This window comes from Ochotona princeps, chromosome 16 (assembly GCF_030435755.1).
Source record: "Ochotona princeps isolate mOchPri1 chromosome 16, mOchPri1.hap1, whole genome shotgun sequence".
Taxonomy (NCBI): domain Eukaryota; kingdom Metazoa; phylum Chordata; class Mammalia; order Lagomorpha; family Ochotonidae; genus Ochotona; species Ochotona princeps.
The window spans coordinates 12,837,412-12,849,435 of record NC_080847.1 but is presented as its reverse complement, the minus strand read 5'-3'; the positions used below and the strand labels follow the sequence as shown (position 1 = coordinate 12,849,435).

At 46.8% G+C, this 12,024-nt stretch overlaps 1 protein-coding gene across 2 annotated transcripts in view; it reads left to right on the top strand.

Annotated features, from left to right (window-relative positions):
- WWP2 (WW domain containing E3 ubiquitin protein ligase 2) overlaps window positions 1-12,024 on the top strand; it is a 122,272-nt gene that overhangs the window by 82,896 nt on the left and 27,352 nt on the right. The gene's annotated exons all lie outside the window — the stretch shown is intronic.

Below are 12,024 nucleotides of genomic sequence, written 5' to 3'. Positions count from 1 at the left end.
TGCTGTGCAAGAAGTAAGGAAGGTGTGGAAGAACTGCTTGTTCTATAGAGATTTTGAAAAGAATCTGAATTGTCTGGGCAGCATCAATGCCACCTTGTGCCATTTCTGGGATTGAACTGTTTGACTCAGAGTGTGGCCTTCTACAGAACAAGGAGCTCCTTTTACCCTCCTGAGTTCTGCCTAAGAAATAGCTTTTCACTCTTGAATTTCCCCTTGATCCATGAAGGGTATGGCCATATATTCTGAGTGTGTTGGTACTTATGTTATTGCTAAGCTGGGCTGATCTCACAAGGTGTTTCCTTGTCATGTTTTAGTTCAGAATGAAATCTGTTGTTAAAAACCTGGGGCCAGAAGAAAATGGTGAGTGGAGACGAAGAGCTAGGTCCTGGATATCTGGTAGATCTGGTTTTGAGTCCCCCTCTACTCTCTGGGTTCTTGGCCCCATGGCTGTCCATCTAAGTAAGGTAAAGATAACATCTCTCTACCTCACTGGGAAATTAAGGGGACTTAACTCAGATGATGTGGGGGAGCTCTTGTTGAGTAGCAGGCTCTGTGCCTGGTGAGTGATGTTTCTCAGATAGCTGTGAAGGAATCGTAAAGAAATGAATGACTCTAAATTGAGACACCAAGGCCTCTCTCAGTGGCTTCTGATCACTCTCAAAGCCAGGCTGGTGCGCTTGTTTGTATGGAGGAAGCCAGTGTCTGCATTGCTCTGTTGGCCTGACAGCAGCCCTGCGGCAGTTGGCTTGGGGATGCTGCATGTCCTCTGAGTCCTCACGGCTGGTGAAGGGAAAGAAAGGGTGAGGGCTCTTGCTTGACGTTGGAATGCATCTGGAGGCAGAGGTGGCTTCACCGCACACACATCACGTCCCCAGCCTTTGGCACGCCTCATGCCCCTTGTCTCCCAAAGGCAGAGGTGGCTTCACCGCACACACATCACGTCCCCAGCCTTTGGCACGCCTCATGCGCCTTGTCTCCCAAGGTTGGACGTGTGAGACCTGCTGCAGCTGATTCTTAGTCCTTCCGGCCTGACGAGGACGGTGGCCTCGAGAGGCAGCTCTGCTCAGGCTTCGTGGGAAGCTCCTGATTCTGTAACAAGATGATCCGCCAGTTGCTTCTGTCCGACATATTCTCTCCACATAGGCCTTTTCTCTTTTGTGGGTGGTAAGGAATACTTGAAAGAGCTTCATTTGATTTATAGCTTCAGATCTGCATGCTGTAATTTGGGGGAAACAGGGCAAAAACCTTTTGGCAGAAAGGGGGAAAAATGGCGGCCCTGTTCCCTTGTGAGCTGTTTGTTTTCTTTCCACTGAGCAAATGCCTGGAAGGCCAGCTTTGCTCCCATGTCAGTCACAGGCAATTAGGGCTAATGGTTCAACATGTCTTTATGTAGGGCGTGTGTGAGGGTTACTGTTCTTCGGGATTGAGCGCTTCCTGTTTCCAGGCAGTTGGAAAACTCCAGGCTCTGAAAACCCTCTTTATGCTAAGCCTGGCGGAGCGAGGTGCCCAGGGAAGCCGATTCCCTCCTGCATCCTGCCACAGACTGAAACCCTTGGCCAGGTAGAGCTCAAATGGCGCCTTCCCCTTGGAGCTGTTCAAGTGTGATGAGGCGCATGTACAGGGCTGGCGAGGTGCCCCCTTTGTGAACATGGGCAGTTTTCCAGGGAAGAGTGCTATAGACCCAGTTTTCCAGCACACATGGCCTTCCAGCACCCACCTCAAAGGTTAGCAGGAGGCCTCAATGTATTGTGAGCCCTCTTGGGCCTGAAGGTCATCTACTTCCTGACTGGAGGTTGTCACTGGCCATGGTCATGAGGACAGCAGCTTCCAATTGGCTCTTCTGTGAGAAAAGCTGAAAGGACCTTATACAGTGACCCACTTCCATCTCAGAGACCTGCCGTACCCGCCCAGCCCTACTTACACAGTTAGCAGAATTAGACAAGCAAATTCTTAAATTATTCCTGGTGTGTTCTTTCAGAAGTCAGGGGACCAATGAGAGAATTAAAACTGTCACTCTGTTTTGGAAACTAACAGGGGCTGTACTGTAGCAGGGAGATTTATGTACCATTGTAGAAATACTTACTGGGGCCAGCGTTGTGTTATATCGGGTTAAGCCACCTCCTGAGATCCTGGCATCCTGTGTCAGGGAACTTGTTCAAGTCCTAGCTGCTCTGCTTACAATCCAGCTGTCTGCTCATGTAACGAGGAAGACAGGCAAAGATGACCCCAGTACTTGCGTCCCTGCTACCCACGTCAGAAACATAGATGAACTCCTGATTTCAGCCTTGCCCAGCCCTGGCCTTTGCTGCCGTTGGGGATTGAATCACTTGATGGAAGATCTCTTTATCTCTTTCTTTCTTCACTTTCACTCTGTCACTTTGCCTTTCATATAAAACAAATCTTAAAAACAAAAGAAAAGAATCTGGCACGGTAGCTTCGTGGCTAAATGCTCACCTTGCGTGCTCCAGGATCCCACATGGGCACGGCTTGTGTTCCAGCCGCCCTGCTTCCCATCCAGCTCCCTGCTTGTGGCCTGGGAAAGCAGTTGAGGATGGCCTAAAGCCTTGGGACCCTGCACCTGCTTGGGAGACCTGGAAGAGGGTCCTGGCTCCTGGCTTTGGATCTGCTTAGATCCTGTCATTGCAGCCACTTGGGGAGTGAGCCAGTGGACAAAAAAAAATCTTTCTCTCTGTCTCTCCTTTCTGTGTAACTGCCTTTCCAATTGAAAAAAAAAAACTTAAAAAAAAATAAAAGCAAAAGCAAAGAAAAAACTATGTGATTTTACAAAGTGCCCTTATCTGTTAGGGAATGTATAAATGTAACATCCGCGACAATGATCTACTAGCGTTCATCTACTACATGATGCATTCTGTCATTACACAAAATATTCACTGCTATTTAAGACCTATCAAGTCCTCAGTCACATGTTGTTAGTGCCTGCTCCCGTCACTCTGGGTGCTTACTCCTGTCAGCTTGTTTGTTTCCATGTTTCCTTCGGGACTTGATGCCAACTTCCTCTTCTGTATCTTGAAACCAGTCCTCTTGTGATCCACTGCCTGGGAGGACTGCTCTGCCTGGGTCTCTTAACCCACCTTGAATAAAGCAGAATTCTTCATGCCCTCTAGCTGCTTCCACGCTGAAGTCTGAACTCCCTCCTGATGAGGTGCCACCTGCCCCCTGGGTGACCATCCTGCCATTCATCTTTTACTTCTCCTGAAGCCTGCTACCTGGCAAGTCTGGCCTCTGGCCCTCCAGACCCTGTGTCTCCACTCTTCCTGCTGCTTCTTGTCATTGTTGGTCACAGTTGAATGAGAAAGTGCTTCTCTCTTAAGTAGCTCTCAGATCTTCCCACTTGGCTGTCTGCTTTTGCATGTATCAAACCAAATTATCATTATCCCTCAGTGATTGTACTTATTCTTTCCCAGTGTGTTTTAACCTTTTAAAGTAAAATTCCAAGCATGACTTTTCACCACTTAGAACACTGCTGTGGCTTCCTCTTGTCCTTAGGGATAATTTTGCAAATCCTTAATAAAAGCCCTGCATGGTATGACCCTGGATGCCACTCAGGTCCACTGTGGAAGCCACTGTCTGCTCTACTGTCTCAGCCCTAGCCTTAATAATGACAGTTTGGTGCTGGTGCTATGGCACAGTGGTTGCAATGATGGCCTGTGGTGCTCGCATCCCATATTCACACTGGTTTGAGTCCTGGCTACTCCACTTTTTGTCCAGCTCTCTACTTATGTGCCTGGGAAAGCAGAGGAGGACTATTCAAGTGCTTGGGCCCCTGCACCTATACGGGAGACCTGGAGGAAGCTCCTGGCTTCAGGTTTCGACCTGGTGCAGCCCCGATTGTTGCAAGCGTTTTTTGGGAATGAGTCAATAAGTGAAAGAGCTCTCTCTGTCCTTCTCTCTGTGTTACTCTGCCTTTTAAATGAATAAATCTTAAAAACAAAACAAACAACAACAACCAAAACCAATAAAACAAAAACAAGGACCTAGTGCAATAACCTAGTGGCCAAAGTTTTCACCTTGCATCCACTGGGATCCCATATGGGTGCTGGTTTGTATCCTGGCTGCTCCACTTCCCAACCAGCTCCCTGCTTGTGACCTGGGGAAGCAGTCGAGAACGGCCCAAAGCCTTGGGACCTTGTGCTTATGTGGGAGACCCGGAAGAAGTTCCTGGCTCCTGGATCCTGGTTTTGGATGGGCTCAGTTCCAGCTCCAAGTAGTTGTAGCTACTTAGAGAGTGGATCCATGGATGGAAGGTCTTTCTCTCTGTATTTCCTCTCTGTATATATGGCTTTCCAACAAAAATAAAGAATCTTTTTTTTTTTTTTTAAAGATTTTATTATTATTGGAAAGCCGGATATACAGAGAGGAGGAGAGACAGAGAGGAAGATCTTCCATCCGATGTTTCACTCCCCAAGTGAGCCACAATGGGCCAATGCGCGCCGATCCGAAGCCGGGAACCTGGAACCTCTTCCGGGTCTCCCACGTGGGTGCAGGGTCCCAATGCATTGGGCCGTCCTCGACTGCCTTCCCAGGCCACAAGCAGGGAGCTGGATGGGAAGTGGAGCTGCCGGGATTAGAACCGGCGCCCATGTGGGATCCTGGGGCTTTCAAGGGGAGGACTTCAGCCGCTAGGCCACTGTGCTGGGCCCAAAAATAAATAAATCTTTTTAAAAAGTCAGTTAGAAAATGAGAAACTCTGAAACATTAGTTTGACAAGTACTCCATCCTCTCTGAACTTCAGATCCTTGCTTAACCTTGTTAACTCTTTCTGAACCTCTCTTCAATGTTTTGTAAATTAATTCCTGTATGTCTTTAAGACTCAGCTTAATCAGTAACTCCTTTAGAAAGCCTTCCTTGATCACTGGTAGACAAGGTTAAATCTGTGTGTGCCTCAGTAACTTTTATACTGTTAAATGCTTGTTTCACATCTCTGCCCTATTAGGCCATACATGCCAGGTTGGCAGGGTTTCTGGCACAAAGTAGGCCCCTAAGGTATGTTTGTAATGAATAAGTGAATGAACTGTAATGGCATCATTTTTCCATCTGTATGAATAAATGTTTTGTGCTTCTTTGGTGTGTCTATGAAAAAGGAGCTAGTATGAGAATGTTGCATTTTGTTCTCCAAGATAAGAAAGTACATTTCTGTGCTCTTTCATTGAGTTGTTTGGCTTCAGGTTCATTTGTGTGGCTGTTGGAACAGCAGCTAAAGCACTGCCTGGGGTCGGGTGCCTCCCATGTCTGACTTCCTAGGTTCAGTCCTGGCTGTAATTGTCATTCCAGCTTCCTGCTTCTGTGCACCCTGGGAGGCAGCCAGGTAGTGGTTCAAGTACTTAGGTTCCTGTCGCCCAGATGGGAGACCTAGATGGAATTCCTGGCTCCTTGCTTAGCCTGGGCCAGCTTTGACTGTAGTGGATATTTGGGGAATGACTAGTGGATGGAAGATCTCTCTCTCTGTCTTTCAAATTGGGGTTACGGGGGCGGGAAGAGAGAGTCAAGGCAAGGAGAACTAAATTCAAAAACAAAACCAAAGCTCAGATATGTGTTTCTTTTGAGTCCAAGTGTTCGCCTGTGTCCATGAAGGACTTTGTACACTGGTGGATGGTGGTGAGCTGGTCTGGGTTGCTTTGCCAGGCCTCCAGCTGATTTCCCAGCTTCATGTGCTCAACTCTTCTGTCCTCTATGGGGAGCCATGACAGCAAGCTTGCTTGGGGAACCAACGGGCATGCTTCTTTTCTCAGGTGGTTGTGTTGCTTTCCTCACGTTTGTCCCAGGTGAGAATGCTCAGACACATCTGCGTGTTTTAAGGACTAAATAAAAGATACAAATGCAGCACTTCTCATCCTGTGCCCTCCTTGCCTCTAAACTTTCTTGCTTTCTGTAGCTTTCAATTTAGTTAGCATGAAGGAAACCTCTGGAAGGGTATGTAGTTTTCAGGTTACAAATGTCTGCTTTATAACCGAGGGAGATTCTGTAGGCCCCTGAGATAGTAGCCCAGGCAGTGGGCTACGGAAGAGTCAGCTTTGGTCAGCTGGCCCAGTGTCTGTTTTTTATCAGCACCAAGCCTGCTTGGGGGACCAAATACTTATTACCAGACTGTGTGCATGTGTGGCTTCCATCAGCTGCAAGTACACCCAGGCCTCTGCAGCTTGCTCTGTCTCTCTTACACAGAGGCGCATTATTTCGCCCTGGCGGCGCACGCCACTGCGGTTTCTTACATAAGGGAGGGCGTTGTGTTTGGACGGGCAGCTTAGCTCAGCCTGGCTGCTCTGCAGCGGTGCCTGCCCCCACAGTGACTGGCTCCTTGTCATTTCCTGCCTCAGAGCAGGATTCATTGAGGAGGAGACCATTTTCTGCATGTGTTGGGTTTACCATCTCCCCTCTTTTTTATGTCAGTTGTGGCACCCCAGAAGAGCTTTGTCCAGATGGTCCCTGAGACACTGTCAAGGATGGCAACTATGCAGGAGTTCGGTGTTGTTCTGTCTGTGGAGACCTTGCAAAGGAGCTTGGCACTGGGAGCATCTCTGCTAAGTTACAAACCAGCTGCTGCCACCAGATTTCATTCCAAAGTCACTCTCAGCACCAGCCAAAGCGCCTAGGCCAAGGGGTTTTCAAACTGTGCTTCTCAAATGATTTGTGAAGAACCAACCCTCAATTATGGCTGTTTTACTTTTGTACTTTTCATCCACTATGATTCCTTACTTTTGTTCTGTGCTCTGTTCAGAGATCAGTCTATAAGTCACAGGTATCTGGGTGTTGTGGCAATGTCCGAGGTAACAAGTTTTCTAAATGCTTCTAAGCCTCGACACTCTTCCAGGTCCAGGGCTGTAGCAGGCAGTTTGGGCTGTGGACCACCTTGAGTAGTTCCTGGTTATACCAGGGCACAGGGGCCTCCCTCCCCCTAGTTTGCTGAGTGGGGTTTAGTTCTTGGCTTTACAAGGATTACTGGGGGCTTAGGTCATGCTGAGCAGGACATGTGTCTGGCTTCCACCTCCTTGTCTCAGACCTTGTGCCTTCTTCCCAGAGGTTTTTGAGCTGTCAGAGGATGGGCATGAGATGGTCTCCCCTCCCAAGGTGTGTGTAATCATTTTCATCTCTGTATACTTTTTGAGAACTTAAAACCAGAGATTATTATGTCCACTTTTGTATCCGCAGCACCTAGCTTGGTACTTGGCGTCCAGGGACATGAAGTGGGAGATTCTGTTTAATGAGTGCATTATGATTTCACATCATCAGTAGTTACTATTTGAGATACTCTCTTTGTATATTTAATATAAAAGCCCACTGATGGACTATTAGGAGACAAATAAGAGGACAGGAAGAAGTGCAGTGAGTAGTGGCGGTGCCCACCCAGATTGAACCAGTGGCGTTTGGTATGCACAACGTGTGTATCTTCCTGACTGTTAGTCACGGCTGCGTGTGTTCTGACTGTTCACTGTGGTCATTTACAAAGCTCCTGGCTTTCATACATGGATTCCTTCTTGTAGTTTTCGCAACTCTCAGTGAAGAGCCACTTTATCCTCATCTTGCATGTGTGGCAACCTGAGGCAGTTTGCCTGGCTTCCCAAAAAAGATATACACAGATTTCTATCAAAATTTAGTCATCTTATAGTACGTGCTTCCGGGCCCAGCGGCGTGGCCTAGCAGCTGAAGTCCTTGCCTTGAACGCACCGCCAGGATCCCATATGGGCGCTGGTTCTAATCCCAGCAGCTCCACTTCCCATCCAGCTCCCTGCTTGTGGCCTGGGAAAGCAGTTGAGGACGGCCCAATGCTTTGGGATACTGTATCCACATGAGAGACCTGGAGGAGGTTCCTGGTTCTTGGCTTCGGATTGGCATAGCACCGGCCATTGCGCTTACTTTGGGGGGTGAATCATTGGACGGAAGATCTTCCTCTCTGTCTCTCTCCTCCTCTCTGTATATCTGACTTTGTAATAAAAATAAATAAATCTTAAAAAAAATAGTACATGCTTCCATTTATTTTTGTTACAAAGTGTCCCAAGCATGCTGGCGAAATGGTGAAGAATACAAGGAAAAGCCGTACGGGCTTTCACAAGGCAGTGTTGCGGTGCTGCGGGTCTTTCCTACCCTGTTAGCCCCTGGATGAATAAGAGCTGCTCAGTCCAACTGAGTTCTGGGTATGAACCCCACTGTGACACCATTCCCTGAGTGCAGAAATGCATGGAACCTGGGGCATTAATTGAAACTGCTGTGTGACAGTGTGCTGTGTGAACAGGCAAATACCTTGTTTTTTTTTTTAACAATTATAAATTCTGCTGCAGTGAAGTTTGTGTGTTTGTCTTTTGTGCACCTGTTTACTGCTTTAAAATGTATACCAGAACTGGATTTTCCATACTATCGAGGGGATGAGGAACTTCAGCTCTAGTGAGTAGCTGTCAGGTTGCTTCTCAGACTCAGTGGTCCAGGCATACTCCTGGGAACATGCACCCCTTTAAGAAGGGTCAGACTTTCTCGTTATGACCAGTACTGTGGCTGGGAATGGTGTCACGCAGCGCTTTTGACTTTCCTTGAATACTGCTGTGACTGAGCCCCCCTGCCTTTTTATTTAAATTCCAAAGTCAGACATACAGAGAGGAGGAGAGACAGAGAGGAAGATCTTCTGTCTGTTGATTCACTCTCCAAGTGGCCACAATGGCCGTAGCTGAGCCGATCTGAATCCAGGAGCCAGGAACTTCTTCTGGGTCTCCCAAGCAGGTGCAGGACCCCAGGGCACTGGGCCGTCCTCGAGTGCTTTCCCAGACCACAGGCAGGGAGCTGGATGGGAAGCTGGGCTGCTGGAGTTAGAACCGGTGCCCATGTGGGATCCCGATGCACACGAGGCAAGAACTTTAGTCACTAGGCTACCGTGCCGGGCCCCAAACCTCCTTTTAATGTTTGAGTTTGTTTCCTTGGCTTACTTTTTTGTGATTTGCCTCTTCGTGTGTTTTTGCCCACTTTTCCTCTTGGCTGCTTAGGTTTTCCGCTTCAGCCTGCAGCATTCTTGATGTGTGTTGAATATGATGTGCTCCTCTGTGATTTGCCCTGCATATCTTTATCCTCATTTGTAGCTTCCTCTTTTCATTCTGTTCACAATGTCTGTTATTGAACAAAAGCTTAAAACTTAACATAGAAATACCTATGAAATACATAAAATCTGTTCTTTATATTAATACTAATGAAAAAAGAAAGAAAACCTTAAAATGGTTAAATAATCTTCATGTGCATTTTGCATCTTATCTAGCATACTCTGAAATTGTAATAATTTTGTCTGCATGCTCATAACTCCACATTTTTTTGATAAGCATTTTATCTCACTTCAGCAACTTTAAAATTATGATGTGAATTATAAGCATGGGCTTATCATAGTTTAATTGACAGTATCTTTTTTTCTTATTGAAACTTTCAAAAATATGTATTTGAAAGATAATGTGGCAACGAAAGAGAGAGAGAGAGAGAGAGAGAGAGAGAAGCAGAAAGAAACAGAGGTCTTCCATCCATTGATTCATTTCCTCAAAAGACTGCAGTGCCTGAGCTCAGGCCAGGTGGCAGCCAGGAGTCAGGAAGTGCATCTGGGTCTCCAGTGTGGGTGAATGCGGGCTGTCCTGTCAAGCCATAACCATCTTTTATACCCATAGTATTGTAGACAACTGAGCAAGCCAGTATTCTACGACATTTTCAATGGATAAAGATCCTTTAAGAAATACCATGCATAAGTTTATTAATCCTCCAATTGGGTGTATTTAGGTTGTTCCCAGTTTTTTCTGTAACTGTCGTAACAGATCCACTTATAGAAAATCTCTGACATCTAGTTATTTTGTCAGGGTAGGTTGCAGAAGTAGAAGTGCTGAGTGAAGGGTGCTCCTGAGGTATGAGTTTGGCCAAGTTACCAGATTGTGCTTTGGAGACATGGTGCCCCCACTGACCGTTGCTGAGAGTGGCCACTTTCCTGCATTGCCAACCTTTTATTTGCAAAAATGTTTTAAACCAGTTTTGTTTGGTTGGTTTGTTTAAAGAGGCAGTCTGCAGGCATGATCTTGCCTCCCTGTGAAAACATGTGTTTTAGCATTGCCAGCCTCTGTGAAGAGCTCTGGGAATTTTTCCTGGCCAGAGAAAATGGAAAGGCTGAAGAAGGACAGAGAACACCAGCCTACAGTGGGGGCTTCTGTAGCTGCTGCGGTGCCAAGAGGCCATAAAACGCGGGTTGCTGGTGGTTATTGAAAGGAGTTTGGTGTGCTTAGATTTAAAGCCTGATTCAGTATTTCAGCTAGGGTTCTGAATTTAACACGTTTCCTTCCCAGTTTACAAAGAGCCTACTGAAGCAGTACAAACAGTGAGCAGGAGATATGTGCCATTGCACTCCAATTCCTGGCTCATAAAACAGTCTGAAAGCCTCCCTGCAGAAGTCAATCTTAGGGTTCACCCCGGAAGGGACCGGAGCTCAGGTGAGAGGTTTGACTCAGAGGCTTTTATTATAGAAACATAAAATTTCAGCATAGATAATTTTCATGTAGTTTTTGTCTATGGGGGGTTGAACTTTTGCATGGGAAACTTTAAGGATACTTGACTACCTCCAATTTGTTCTTTTGAAATTTAGATTTTGTCTAAGCAAGCGGCAAATGTTTTTAGATTTTATGATTTCATTTTCTATTGGAGAGAGTGAATTTCAAATGAGAGTTTTTACCAGTGCCCATTGCCTGTGTTATTCAGTAGTGAACAGGTTAATGAATAATACAAAATTGAGTTTTTGAGCATTCAAAAATGCTAATTTTTTCATTTGTATAAAAGACAGAGTGACAGAGAGAGAGAGAGGAAGGCTGGTTCTGCATCCACTGGTTGGTTCACTCTCCACATGTCTGCAGTAGCCAGGGAGGTCAGCCAGGGAGGAAGGCAGACAGCTACACAAAGGCACCTGAACCCACTAGAGGAGCCAGTGTCGTACAGTACGTTAAGGAGCTGCTGGTGACACTGGCATCCTCTGTTCGTCTTGGCTGCTTTGCTTCTGGTCCAGCTTCCTACTAATGAGCCTGGGAAGGTAGTGGGTGATGGTCCTACCACCTATGTAAGAGACCCAGATGGAATTCCTGGCTTCGGACTCCAGCCTCTCCTAGCTCTGGTTTTTTCTCCTTACTCTGCTTTTCAAGTCAGTCAATTAGTACATTTTTTTTAAACCTTTGGAGCAATGGCAATAATAAGAAAAAGAAAAGTGCCTAGGTTGGATTGAAATTGGAGATGGCTTTTTTTAAGCACCTTAGAAAACTAAGACCCCATGTAGTCCCTGGCAGAGCTGAATGCTAGTCATTGAAGGCCAAAGAGCAATCCGTTGGGTAGGGAGCTGATACAAACTTGATGCTTTGGTCACTGTGACTAAGAGCATCAAAGGAAGTTCTTTAGTAGGAGCTGGTACAACCCACGTGACCAAGATGTGGGGCTGAGACCCATGAGTGGTTTGATTGTCACGCCTTCTAATCTCAGTGTGAAGAAGCTGCTCTTGAGGGTCTGAACCTATCCCTGTGATGAGCAGCAAGGCCAGCATCAGCTTCTTGGCTTGGGGAGACCAAACCAAGACAGTCAGAGGCTTAATTTATGTGGCTCAGCAGTTACTGGGGAGAAGTGACAGCGGAATTGGCCAGCTGTGCAGCGTGAATGAAGGGGAGAGATTTGTGTGAACCGTGGGGAGGGAGGCCAGGCCAAGGATCAGGGAGGACACGTGTGCACATTTAGACTGAGCAGGAGTCTGGTTTTTAAAGGAAAAATTGATGTCAAAAAAGATAATGGAAGAAAGATCTTGCTCCTCCAACAACTCTAACTAAGCTAATTGAGAGAAGGACATTGAGGTGAGCCTCACAGTAACAGCGTCCCCGCTCCCCGATCCCGGAAGAGAGACTTTGGTTTCCAGAATCAGCTGTGACCAAAGATGGGAGGGACGCAGCGTGTCTGGGCTTCTGCACTCGGAGGAGCCACAGAACTGGAATATAAGGATTGAGGACCCGGCTCTACTTTTGTCTCAGGCACTGT